Raw genomic sequence first — 13361 nt, 5'->3', positions numbered from 1 at the left:
TGTTATGTTAGTCCAACTTATATAGCGCAACAGCTGCCTCAGCAAAGAGGGGTCCCGGCGCTTGCTACAGGCAGACTGCAAACTAGAGCCTAAACCACAGGGAAGAGATGAGTTTTTATTGCCTTCCTAAACAACAGGTAGTTCTCCAAGCTGCGAATGTGCGGGGGAAGGGAATGCCAAAGCTTGGCCGCCAGACAGCGGAAAGATCGTCCCCCGGCACGTAAAAGTTTTACCCTTGGGACAAAAGCCAAGCATGACCCCATAGAGCGCAGATGGCGCGTGGGTGTGTATGGGACCAGCACAGGCAAAATACAGGGGGAAGAAAGTTTCAAGATTTTAAAGACCAGGCAGAAAGCTTTAAATTCTATGCGCTTGGCCACCGGCAGCCAGTGTAATCGCTGGATTGCACCTGAGATGGGGCGCCTTCTCGGGAGACCCAAAAGAGCTCTGGCAGCCGCATTTTGGACCCTTTGTAGGCGCATGACGTCAGCTTTATTCGCCCCCAAAAAAAGCGAATTAGAATAAACAAGCCTTGACAGTATGGCCGCCTGGACAATTAGTTGTCTAGTGGATGGGTCAAAGTAATCCAAAAGGGGTTTCAGTCCACGTAATAGACCGAAACTCGTGCCTGCAAATTTTTTGGTGTGGTCCTGAAAACTGAGGGTTGAGTCCATCCATAACCCTAAGTTTTTCACCACCGATTTAGGGGTAGGTGCGCTCCCAAAGGTGTTGGGCCACCAGTTCTCACTCCAAAGTTTGATGTTTTTACTCACGATGCAGTGTCTGTGGCTTCAGTGCAGGCAGCGCAAGCTGTCGGTAAGGAGTGCTGGTGTCGGAGTCGATGATGCTGTCGTCAGTGAGGTCAACATTGCAGTGCTGAAAAAGTCGGTGCCATGCCCACGGCGTTGGTCCAAGCAGTGGCGTTGAGTTCAGCAAGGTGCGACGTCATCAATGAGACCAGGGCTGCGGTGTTGTTGAGATCGGAGCTGCGCTCACTCAGCGAGCGGTGACCACAGCATTGGTGCAGGTAGTTGCACCGGTGACAGCATCGACGATGCTTTTCTTGCAATTTACAGCTCAGAAAATACCTCAAGTGGCCAAGAACTGGGGTTGGCACCATTTGGCTGGTTGAGTACTTCTAGCAATGGAGTCCAGGCGCTGTAGGTGAAGTCTTTGTGTCCCTGAAACTTCTTAGGAGATAAACTCTACTTCACGCCCTTGGAGAATCTTCTTAAGCAGGATATAGCAAAGTAAAAGCCCAGTCCTTTCCACTGCCTACAGATAGAAACAGCTACTGTGGGCCAACTCAGCAAAGCAACATACAGCAAAAGGGCCGTATTCCTCCTGACAGCTCTTCAGCTCTTCTTCTTGGCAGGGTCCTCTTAATCCAGAAGTGTTCCAAAGTTCCGGGGTAAGAGCCCCACTACTTATAGTACTTTCAGACTTTAAAGTATGCAGGCTTCAAAGAAAGACTCTCTTGCTTAGTGGAACCAGTTCTGTCCTCCCTGGTCCACCCACACTACATGGGGTGGAGACAGCATTGTGAAAAACAGACTCTGCCCTATTCAGATGCAGGGGACAGCTCCTCCCACCACTCTAGCTCAGGAAGACCCATCAGCCTGGTGATGGGTCATCAGGATATGCAGGGCACAACTCAGCTCCCTTTTGTGAGACTGTCTAGAGTGAATGCACAAAACAGCCCCTGCCAGTCTAAACCAGACATTGATTCCACAGGCAGGCAGAGGCACAGAATGGTAAAAAAAGAAAATGTCCACTTTCTAAATGTGGCATTTTCAAGCACACAATTTAAAACCACCTTCAATAAAAAGATGTATTTTCAAATCCTGAGCTCAGTGAGCCCAAATGTCAAATCTCTAGCTGTTCCCGACAGAAAGTTACACTTGTAAAATGTTACAAGGCAGCTCCAATGATGGCCTATGGGAGAGCTAATCCTTACAATAGGGAAAACGAATGTGGCAGTATTTCACTATCAGGATATGCACAACACACCTGTACATGTCCTACCTTTCACACACACTGCACCCTACCCATGGGGGTACCTTGGGCCTACCTTAGGGGTGCCTTGAATGTAGTAAAAGAAAGGTTAGGGCTGGCACGTGGGTGCACTTGCCAGGACAACATGGCAGTTTAAAACTGCTCTTGCAGACACTGCAATGGCAGGCCTGAGACATGTTCACCGGGTAACTTATGTGGGTGGCACAACCAGTGATGTAGGCCCACTAGTAGCATTTCATTTACAGGCCCTGGGCGCACACAGTGCACTTTACTAGGGACTTACCAGTAAATCAAATATGCCAATCGTGGATAACAAATCAGAATCACAATTTACACAGGGAGCACTTGCACTTTAGCCTTGATCAGCAGTGGTAAAGTTCCTAAACTAGCAAAAACGAAGTCCAGCACACAGTCACAAATACAGGAGGTAGAGGCCAAAAGACAGGGAAAACCACACCAAGGATGCTAGATCTAACATGAACGCTAGCCTTTGTGACAGCTTCAAAGGCCAGCACGAGTGTAACAACAATAATGCGTTTCCTTTGTGCCATTTACAAAGCAATCAGTATTTTTTCAGTGGAATCAAAAACATTTCTGCAGCGGAATATACATGCGATTTATAAGCTATAGGAACTGTTTCGCCCTCATTAAAGGTGACATGTAAATCCAATTGCACCCGGTAAAAGTCGGATTACGAGGTTCGTGGTATTAACACGTGTATGCAAGTGTCATATTTCAAGCAAATCAGATTGTAAAGATCTGAGTGTTTCTGTGGGTTCTGATGTCTAGAAAGAAAGAGAAAAATCAGGATGTATTAATGCATACGGGGGTTTTATGCGTTGTGCATAATCCGGTATGTACGTTCTGCCAAAATGCAAACATCACAGCAGGGACTGCAATTTTTTAAGCGAGTTTGGAGGTTGCAACTGTGCACATTTCTCAAAAAATTAGAACAAGACTCTTTCCCTCATTGGTACATTCATATCCTAAGAAAAAGACACTGAGAAAAGCTATGTTTGATATGTAGCCAAGTTCAGCAAATCCCAATATTATGCGATCTACTCTCGACAAATGGGGGTTTGGTTCATCATCAGTCAGTTAGATATCATCCATATAGGACAGAGCATCAGGGTCAATCTCATGAAGAAGCAACACATTTGTGCTGCAAAAACTCGTGGACTCTTTTAATAACCCATAGGGATTCGCGCATAGTGCATCTGAGACCCTAGGGCGCTAAAGGAAGACCAGTCACGGCTCTCGGGAGCCAAATTGTAACTGAAAAAAACATTGGAATACTTTTATTTATTTTTTATGGACTACTTTATTGATGGGAGCAGTAATTTGTGTATTTAACACTGCAAATGTGTGTATGAATATTCAAGTGTCTATAGTCTATAGTTGACAATGCGATAGAAATGATCAAGTTTCAGAACAGGAAAAAGAGGTTTATTCATTTGAGATACACAGGGTTCAATTACTACCTGGTACTCCAGTTGGGAAAGAATCTCCTTAACAGAAGCGTTAGCATCCCATTTAATAGGATACTGGGGTTGTATTTGAGGTGTGGACCGTATAGGAATGACATACGTTTACCATAATGAATGTTACCACAGGCAAAATCCCCGCGAGTGAGGGTGGGATGGCTAGGACATGGAATACTATTGATAGAAATGAATTTCATGGCACACTGGCCAACACAGCTCCAACCTTTGAATACGATATTAATCTTACCGAGAAAACCATCTCAGCCTGGATACTAGCAGCCACTTATAAGCACGCCTCACTCAAAAAAAATAGAACTGGCTCGCCGTTTTGATGCACAAAGATGGTTCTCCACTGAACTAAAATCACAAAAACTTGCCCTTTGCCAACTGGAAAGGCAGTGGAGACAGAATTACTCACCAGAAGGAAAACAAATCTACTGGGTGGCTATGAGAGAATATAAAAAAGCTATCTTAACCGCTAAAGCCGCTCACTTCTCCTCCAGAATTCTGACGTCCTATAACAGATCCAAGGAAATCTTCACAATTGTAAATGAACTGTCCAACCCGGCCAGAGTCTTAACTAAACCCACACCCACTCAAGCACTTTGCGATTCTTTGAATAACTTTTTTATTGAAAAGATTTCCACTATCAAAGCTAGCATTCCTACACGCACCTCCCATGAGAGATTTCCCTCTATGCCTGGAAACCCCTGCTCTCTCGAACATTCCTCGGCCATTAGCACACAGGCATTCCAGGACCTATTGTCTAAAGTAAAATCTGGATCCCCTACGGACTGCTGCCCACCGCATGTCCTAAAACACGCCTTCACCAGCCTCCCGGGGCCTGCCCTCTCTCTTCTGAATGAGTCCCTATCCCAGGGTCATGTCCCCAAGGCTTTTAAAGAGACAATTGTGGTTCCCCTTCTGAAGAAACCAGGGGCCGACCCCTAGATCCTGTCGAACTACTCCCCAATCTCCTTGCTCCCTTACCTGGTTAAGGTACTGGAGGCCCATGTGGTGAAGTGCTTGTCCAATTTCATCTTGACTCACACCAAGCTGGGTTTCGCTCTGCCCACTCAACGGAGACGGTAATACTGGCAGTACTAGACACCTTACGAGAGAAGGCTGACAGGGGCACCCCCCAGGCCCTGGTGCTGTTGGATAGCTCTGCCGCCTTTGATACAGTCGACCATGGTATCTTGGCGGACCGTGTCAAGGAGGCTGGCATCCTGGGCTCAGCCCTTAGCTGGATCAGTTCCTTTCTAGAGGATCACTCCCCGTCAGTAGTCCGCACAGCCCAGTTCACGGCTCCAAAGTTAATAATCACCTGTGGGGTCCCGCAGGGCTCTTCCCTATCCCCCCATTTGTTTAACCTCTACCTTCTCCCTCTGATCCGGTCCCTCAAGGAAAGGAAAGTTGCCACTTTCAATTACGCCGATGATTTACAACTAATGTTCACCATCAACAACTCACCTCAATCAGCCTCTGAATTTCAGTCTACCATGCTGCACATCCGCCATTGGATGGACTGTAACCATTTAAAGCTTAACCCAGGCAATACCAAATTGGTCCTGACGGGGAGGCAGCCACAATTTTTGGGGCCCACATTTTTGGCCAATGGAACTAGGGTCCTCCCCCATCCCTTCTTCCTCTGCAAAAAGCCTTGGCGTCACAATAACGACCTGTCACTAAAAACCCAAGTTTGCACTGTGATCTCTACCTGCTTCTCCCAATTACGGAAGTTTAGAAAGATCAGCAGACTACTCACACAGGCAGCAATAATACAGGTTGTGATAGCCACGATTATGTCCCACTTAGACTACGCAAACTCAGTCTACCTTGGCATGCCACTGTTCTTAACCAAACGTCTACAGATGGTGCAGAATCAAGCGGCTATATTGATTCACCAACAACCTAGGTGGCAACATGTCACCCCATTTTTGAGGAAGCTGCACTGGGTTCCCATCCCCCAATGTTGTGCTTTTGAAGTAGTGTCTGGTTTTTAAATCTCTACATGGATGGTGCCCCAAATTCATCGATAGCCTTATTCAAAGGTACACTCCCTCACGTAATCTACACTTGGCTCACCTCCATCTCCTGGCAACTCCTGCCTTTAAGCTAAAGCATCAAGGGGGCTGCAGGTTTGCAACCCTGGTACCCAGAGTGTGGAGTTCCTTTCCCCTGAAAATTAGGTCATGCACTGACCTACTGAGCTTCAGAAAATCCCTTAAGACATGGTTGTTTACCCAAGCTTATGAATAACTCCAACTGGGTTAGGTAAGTCCTAGAAACAGCACCATGAAACCAATTGGTGTACGTGCACTCTATAAGAATTTTATAACATAACATAATAAAGACAATCCTTTTACCAACCAGTGTGGGTACAATAAAGTTCAGGGGCCAATGCAAAGGCTCATTCAGAAGCATAAGCTTGTTTGACTTTGTCCAGGACACAGTGTGAAAGAAAAGGTAGAATCACATCCTCACCTTGGGGGATGCAAGAACAAAGGGGGGGAGGGGGCAATCGACCTCTGCCCTAAGTATGTCATACAACGTAGTTAAGTTGTCCCAAGATATCACATACAATTTTAATATCTAAGTGATATAGTCTGTCTGGAGGGGCCATGCAGGTATCCGCGGTTTCAACTGTAATAAATGTTTCAGTAGCTTTTGCTACCAGAAATTGGTGGAGAGTCCGGCGTACTGTTGTGACTTTAGCCACGCTGTCCAGGAGAGTCACCACCCAACTGTTCAGGAGGAGGGTTCTCATGGTCAGTGGCATATTTAGCAGTTAAAGCCGCAGCTTTCTTTTCCTGAAAAAGGGGTTTACATGGAGGAGGCCTGTCCTGCTTATTTATCTTTATGTCAGATGAGCATTTTGGTTTCACATACTATTGTCTGCTGTCAGGTCGCCCTCCTCTGTCATACTGTTGATCAGACAATTCCTGGAAGCAACAAGGAGAACTTGCATCAGGTGCCGGATACCTATCGAGAGTCTTTATTTTAGTGAGATCACGAAAATTGTATCATCTTTCAGAGGACTCCGGGGGCAGAGAACCTCCACTTTGTCTACTTTTCTTTTGTTGTTGTTTAGATTTATCCCATTGTTTTTTAGCAAACTCACAGGCTGGTTTGGCCTCCTTGTCCATGGTAGGCTTGCCAAGTAGTGGTACGGAAGGTCTAGTTCCCAAACTATTGTGTCCTAAATATGTATATATATTAGCAACGATAACTGGCAACTCACGCTTGCGGTCGGCCGCTGTCACCACGGCAAGTCGCTGGCGTGTAGACTAAGACGCTGATTCACCTTTAACATTAGAAAAAATAATTTCAGAGACAACGACAAAATTACCCATGAGTTTCATCCCCAAATCAAGGGCAGGACCTGCTGCTATATCAAGTTCTAAAACGTACATCGGGATGCCAAAGAGGACCTCATAGGGGTTTTGTCCATCCAAGGATTTTCTAGGCAGATTATTTAAAGCTCACTGAATTCCTTACAAGTGATGGATCCAACTACGACCTGAACCTAATACTCTCGCTGTTAAGGGCTGCTTTAAGTCACAGTTCTTCTTTTCCACTAGCGAATTTCCTCAGCACGATGGGGAGGAATAATACACAGCAACACCAAGGGTTCCCATGGTAGTCCCGGTAAACCTTAGAGGCAAACAATAGTTGCATGCCCAAGAATGCTGCTCCTGCATGGGTCCCTATAAAGATCTGCAAATCTTTTTTCATTTATTTTTTTGTCCTCATATCACCATAGCATCTGCAGGTCTCAGGCGTTTTACTCTTACTATCCGCCTCGCCGTCTGTTGCATTCAGGTTAGGTCCCACCAAACTGACCAAGCATACCGGACTATCGTCTAGAGCGGTGCCTTGGGGTAATCATAGGAACTCTTGCTCTATCAGAAGTTTTCACTTGATCCCACCCAAAGTGGTAAACTTAGCCCATACTTTTGTCAATCTTCCAGACTTGCATTCAATATCTAGATGACACGTTCAATTTACTGCTTAAAGCAAGTCTGTAACACAAGTGATCGAGGGATCAATCCTGTATTTACAGATCTCCAACCTTGCCAAGAGTATCAGATAGAACAAGCGGCCTCTTTGTTCCCTGCTCAATAGACTACGTGAAGTCATATCCACCCCCAATAGGACTGATACAGGGTTTGATGTTATAGTAACCCCCATAATGTCCTTTAAGATGCTCTCAATGTCCACCCAGAATGCCTTAATCCCAGGACAAGTGAAAAAGACATGTTCCTCATTAGGTCTCTTCCTGAGACCACACCTTCTACATCTGGGGTGGGCTGCGACACAAACTTTGCGATCTTTTGGAGGGTCCAGTATAATCTGTTAATTGTGAAAAGGTGATTTTGCTTTATATTTGCTGGCTTAACCACTGAATAAAAATAATTCCAAATAGTTTTGCCATATTGTCCACCCCCTGGAAAGTATCTTCCCACACTAGATATGGTTACATCATCTTGTCTTCAGCCTCCAGAAGTTTCAAGTACTACATAGCAACCTCCTTACTTTTGGATCCCACATCCTGGAGTGTGGCCTCAAATTACCTATCTCCCGGGCCAAAATCGTGAACCAGGAAGACAGCTGCACATAGTTAAACCTTGATAGGGACTCTCCAGTTTTAGTTCTCAAGACATTCCAGAGTAAAACCCCCTGCACTGTCATCAATTCCCCCAGGTAGCAACCCTGCCCAACTTAGAGAAAGTCTCAGCCCATCCTTCATACATTCTGGTGTGCCAAGGGAATCCCATATAAGTGAATAATTGGAATAATATACAATACTCAGGACCTTTTTCACCCTGCACCAAAGATTTAATGCTGTCTTTAAAACCTTCAATCGTACCTTTTTGAAAGATTTCAGGGTTCCAAACGTATACAAAAATCCGGTAGTTCCAAACTCCCTGGTCATTTCTGCTAAAAGTAATCCCCTTGTTGAACTGTCCGGCTTACTCAGTAGCATTAGGAAGTTTTTAAACTGAAAAGCTATGCAATACACAGATTCAGGTCCAGGAGGGCTAAGCTTCCCTTCTCAAGCCTGTGCCTCAACTTTTTCCACACCAGCCTTGCCCCGCGAGAGGCCCATATAAAACTAGTTATTCTCCCCTGGATTTTATTAATACTTGTGTTGGAAATGTAAGGGGGACACAATTAAAAAGGTATGTCAGTTTGGGAAGGATCGACATCTTGATGAGATTCACACGCCCATAGATTGTTAATGGCAAGTTCTTCCATCAGGACAATAGAGGATCTATATCCTTTGCCACCCTTTTCAAGTTATATAATGGTATTTCACCCACAAGGTTGACAATAACAATTCCTAGATATTTTGGGCCATATGTACGTAGCCTAATACCGGTCGGTAACGGCCGATTTTCGGTAATTATACCGTTACCGACCGGTATTTAGGCTTTTGACATGTAGGGGGCTCATTTCTGTATTCAGTAATTTACCGAATCTGTAAAATTACCGAATCGGTAATTTTACCGATTCGGTAAATACCGAATACAGAAATGAGATGTAGGGGGGAGTGTGTGGTGGGTGTGGGGAGTCGTAATTTACCACCAACTGTAAGTTGGTGGTAAATGACAAATGACTCAGTAAATGCATTTTTTAGCCCTTAGATGTGTGCAATGTGGCAGACACACATGCCCTCAGGGCATGTATGTGTGCCACATGTGCACACATGCAGAAATCAGGGGTGCAACAGGGTGTCAATGTAACACCCTGCCACCCTTGATTAAGCTCCCCCATTACCGATTCGGTATTTACCGATTCGGTAATGGTAACTGGCTTCCCATTGATTCCTATGGGCCTCCTGGCCCATAGGAATCAATGAGATACAGGTTGCCATTACCGAATCGGTAAATACCGACTCGAAAATACCGACACTTACCGATTCGGTATTTTTTTACCTACATTACATTTACCGATTCATAAATACCGAATCGGTAACATTCGGTATTTATGAAGTGGTAAATGTAATCTACCTACATAAGGCCCTTTATGTCTGCACCTCTCCAGTCTTCTTAATTTGAACACATTATCTCTGACTTAGAGTTATTCACCAAGTATCCAGACAAACTCTGCCGCCAGACTCTCGACCCTAGGCATAGTTTGAACAGGGTCAGATGTATAAATTTTCAGGTCGTCGGTGTATATCCTAATCTTACTGCTAAGAGAAGGGAAGTGGAAAGGGATACCCTGATTGTCTCTTCTTGGTAGCTGTGTGAATGGCTCAATATAGATGTCAAACTAAAGAGGCGACAGGGGCCAACCCTGCCTTGAATACTTAAACTCCTAGTCAATGAGCCATTAAGGAGAATTCTAGCTGATGAGTTTTCATAAAGTTTCTGAAGCGTAGAGATAAAACAGGGCTAAAACCCAATATTTCCAAGACCCCCCACAAGTATGCCAGCATACCCAGTCAAATGCCTTGTCTGCATCTATCGTGATCCTAGGCAGGGGGATTGAGCGAGCAGTGACATGATAAATAGTTCCAATCAACTGCTGCGTTAGTTCTTAGATGTGCCAGCTGGGGGGGGGCTAACTTGGCCAGTCTCTGTGCCAGGATACTTGTGATGACTTTATAATCTGCATTTAACAGTGAAATTGGACGATACGAGTCTGCCTTCTTAGGATCCACAGCAGGTTTTAAAACCAAAGCTATTGTGGCCTCTTTCCACGAATTTGGGATCTGTATCTCCCCCCCTTCGATATATTTAGTTAAATAATGGTTCCCGTTCTAAGATAATCTCCTCTACTAGGAGCTTATAGAGTTCTGATGGAATTGCATCCGAACCGGCAGCCTTCCCGTTCTTTATATGTAAGAAGTACTCGCTAATTTCCCCGTTGGTTATTGGTGCTTCCAAACATTCTCTACCCTTCACTGTGAGCTCTACACGTTTCCGCCAATCTCTAAGCCTCTCCAAGTCCGGGTAAACCTCTACAGCGTATAGTTCAGAGAACAGGGAGACAAAGGCTGTACTCAGTATCACCTCTTTTACTGCATAGGCGAGAAAATTCACCAAAATCTTCCTTGGATTCTGACTTTGAAGGTTCCTTTTGAAGGAGTCTCTATGTACACTCTGTATTTCTTGCTCAAGAATAATGTCTGGCCTGTCTTTCAGGACTGTGTCTCGCAACAGTGTGTTTATAAAAGACTTGATATTAGTTCCCTCCTCCGCCTCTGGGATATTCAAAAACCTAAGATTATTCCTCCGTGAGTGATTTTTAACCCTCCCAAGGTCTTCCCTTAATTCTTGGTTCTGCTTGATCAGCAGGTTTATCCCAGATGTGTTTTTTACGATGTCCAGTCTAATCATGGCTACCACCTCCTCTAATGCTCTGGTCCGAGCAGCCACTTCTTCCAGTTTTTGTTCTAGCACAGTACAGGAGGCTTGGATATCTGCCCAACTGGCCTCCGATATCTTAAATCTGTTTTTCATCTCCTCTTTTAAGCCTAAGAGGATGGCGGCCAATGATTCATCAGGTTGCCCTCTAACTGCACCTCCTGCAGTTTCAGTCACCTGCTGACAATGCTCTACAACTGATCTTGGTTTGTCTGCTAGTGCAAGAACATTACAATTGTTATTCGTAGGAACCTGAGCTGCGTAAGCCTTCGCGTGGCCCACTTTCTGCTTCGGTATTCATGATTTTGCTTGAAGGAGTATCTCTACCAGCAACAGATGCGACAGAAACATTATCCATGCTCAGGATCCTATGGCTTGCGTCCTCTTCCACACCTCCTTCTGCACGTTGTGAGGCCAGTAGGGTCAGGACTTTATAAAAGGATTTAAGGTAAGAGGTAACCTTAATCTGGGGGGTTTGGAATCTTTCTGTCCCTTCCACGCAGGCTGTTCCCCAACAGCTTTGCAGATTTCCCAAAGTTAGTAAATGTGGTCTCAGCATCCACTGCCTTTCCAGGCAGGCATTTCTGCGCCTTCACCATATTCTTAGCACCAGTGGCCACATAAACCGGAGGAAATTCAAGCCCAGGACTTACCCTTGTTGTTGTTATAGCTCGGGTATGCTATGTGTACCTTAAGATCTTGCCACTAACCTTACCAGCCTTATCAGTGGGTTGACCACTCTTATCCATAAGCATAGGGTGCTGGGCCCACATGACTTCTTCTGCAGCCTCCCTGATAGTCCACCAACTACTCCCCTGGATGTGAGGTGAGGGCTGCTGGATGCCTCCAGAAATGCAGCTGCAGCGGGTGAAAGGATCTCCTAACTTTTCTGCTGACTTGTGCTGCCACTGCCGTGGTGAGCCTGCGCGTGGGCTGCCCTGATCCACTGCAGCTCCCTGGCGGCAGCATCCACGCGTGGGATCACCACACCAGCCGCCTCGGGTTAGACACTGCTTCGCTTCAGAGGGCCGCTGCAGACAGACAATTTGGCGCAGGGCACGGAGGTCATTTTATAAGGTACAAGGTATATGCCAAAGAATATAACAAAAAAGAACAAGTTCCTCCCGCCGCTTAGCTCACAACCATCATGCTCCCCGCCACCCAAAGAACTGCAAATCTTTCAGAACAGTTTTAGCTCCACCCGATCGCTGTGGCTACACCTATAGAAATCGAGAAACATGAATCAACGGCCAATAGAATAAATGGAAAAGCATCATCTGAGTTAAGAGGTTGACAATTACCCAAATAGACACATTGTAGAGGTTTATTTGAAACTAAAAGAGGTGGACAAGCTGCAGTGGTACTTTTAATTTGCTGACAGATGTCACAACTGACAACATATTGTTTTGTCTGCTTGCACAGACCATGCCACCAATAGCGTTTTTGAAATATTAAAACTGTAGCCACCACACCTGCTTGGACAGATGCCAATCCCTCATGAGCAGTTATGATTAATTCTAGCCCTGTGGTCCTGGGTGGGTATCACTCGATCCCCCACTCCGGGAATGAGAGCAAAAGGTATGTTTTGGTCACTCAATAGATAGTGTTTTGCTGGAGATGTTTTAGTTAATGGAGTGCAACTGCATAAAGCACTGACAGCAGCAACCTTGATGTCACCATCCACCTTTGTGGGAATGAGTGATCGCAGCTACAACGGCCATCTGAACGGCTGCTTCGGCGGCTTCATCAGCCAGTGAATTCCCTGCAACATGTGTTCCAACACGCTGATGACCCAATGTATGAACTACATGAGCCCATGCATGGCAAGCATTCTTTGAAATGTGCCACTTTTCTCCAAAGCAATTTATGCTTGATGGTGTTTCCTTTGGAATTTTTTAATCCATTCAAGCACGAATAATATAGGTTTTCATTAAAAGACTGGATACAGTAATACAAATCACGCACTATGAGTGTGGGGAATTCACGGCCAGTGTTCTCTAGTGCCAGAATTAAACCTTTCAATTCAGTCTGCTGATCGGCAGAGTCCGCCTAAGGACTGTGTAAAAGTTTAACCATCCGTATATAAAATCATACTGTTCAAGAGGCAAAATATCACTGGCACGGGGTATATTTGTTCATACTGGAGAAATTCTTGTGTTTACAAAGTAGGATCAAAGACAGTCAGCATCAGTATCTGTTAAGGAGGTGGCCTCTTGCATCCATCTTGGATGTAAGGCTTTTGCGTTAGAACCCTTGCCTCGGTGACAGCCTCTGAGGCTGGAATGGGCGTAACCACAATTATGCATTTCTCCAAACCAATGGTCTTTCCTTTATAACAGCTGTCTGAACTGCAGTCTCTATTTTTTCTGTACACACAAACGCAATTCAGCACGCGAGTATAAATGGGATATATAAGCAATCTGTAAAGAAAGGGTTTGCACACCTCTATTGATCCAAACTCTTTATTGACATTAATCATTAA

Source organism: Triturus cristatus, chromosome 1_1 (assembly GCF_964204655.1).
Source record: "Triturus cristatus chromosome 1_1, aTriCri1.1, whole genome shotgun sequence".
Lineage (NCBI taxonomy): Eukaryota > Metazoa > Chordata > Amphibia > Caudata > Salamandridae > Triturus > Triturus cristatus.
The sequence above is the reverse complement of the archived record's forward strand: the minus strand, read 5'-3'. Positions refer to the sequence as shown.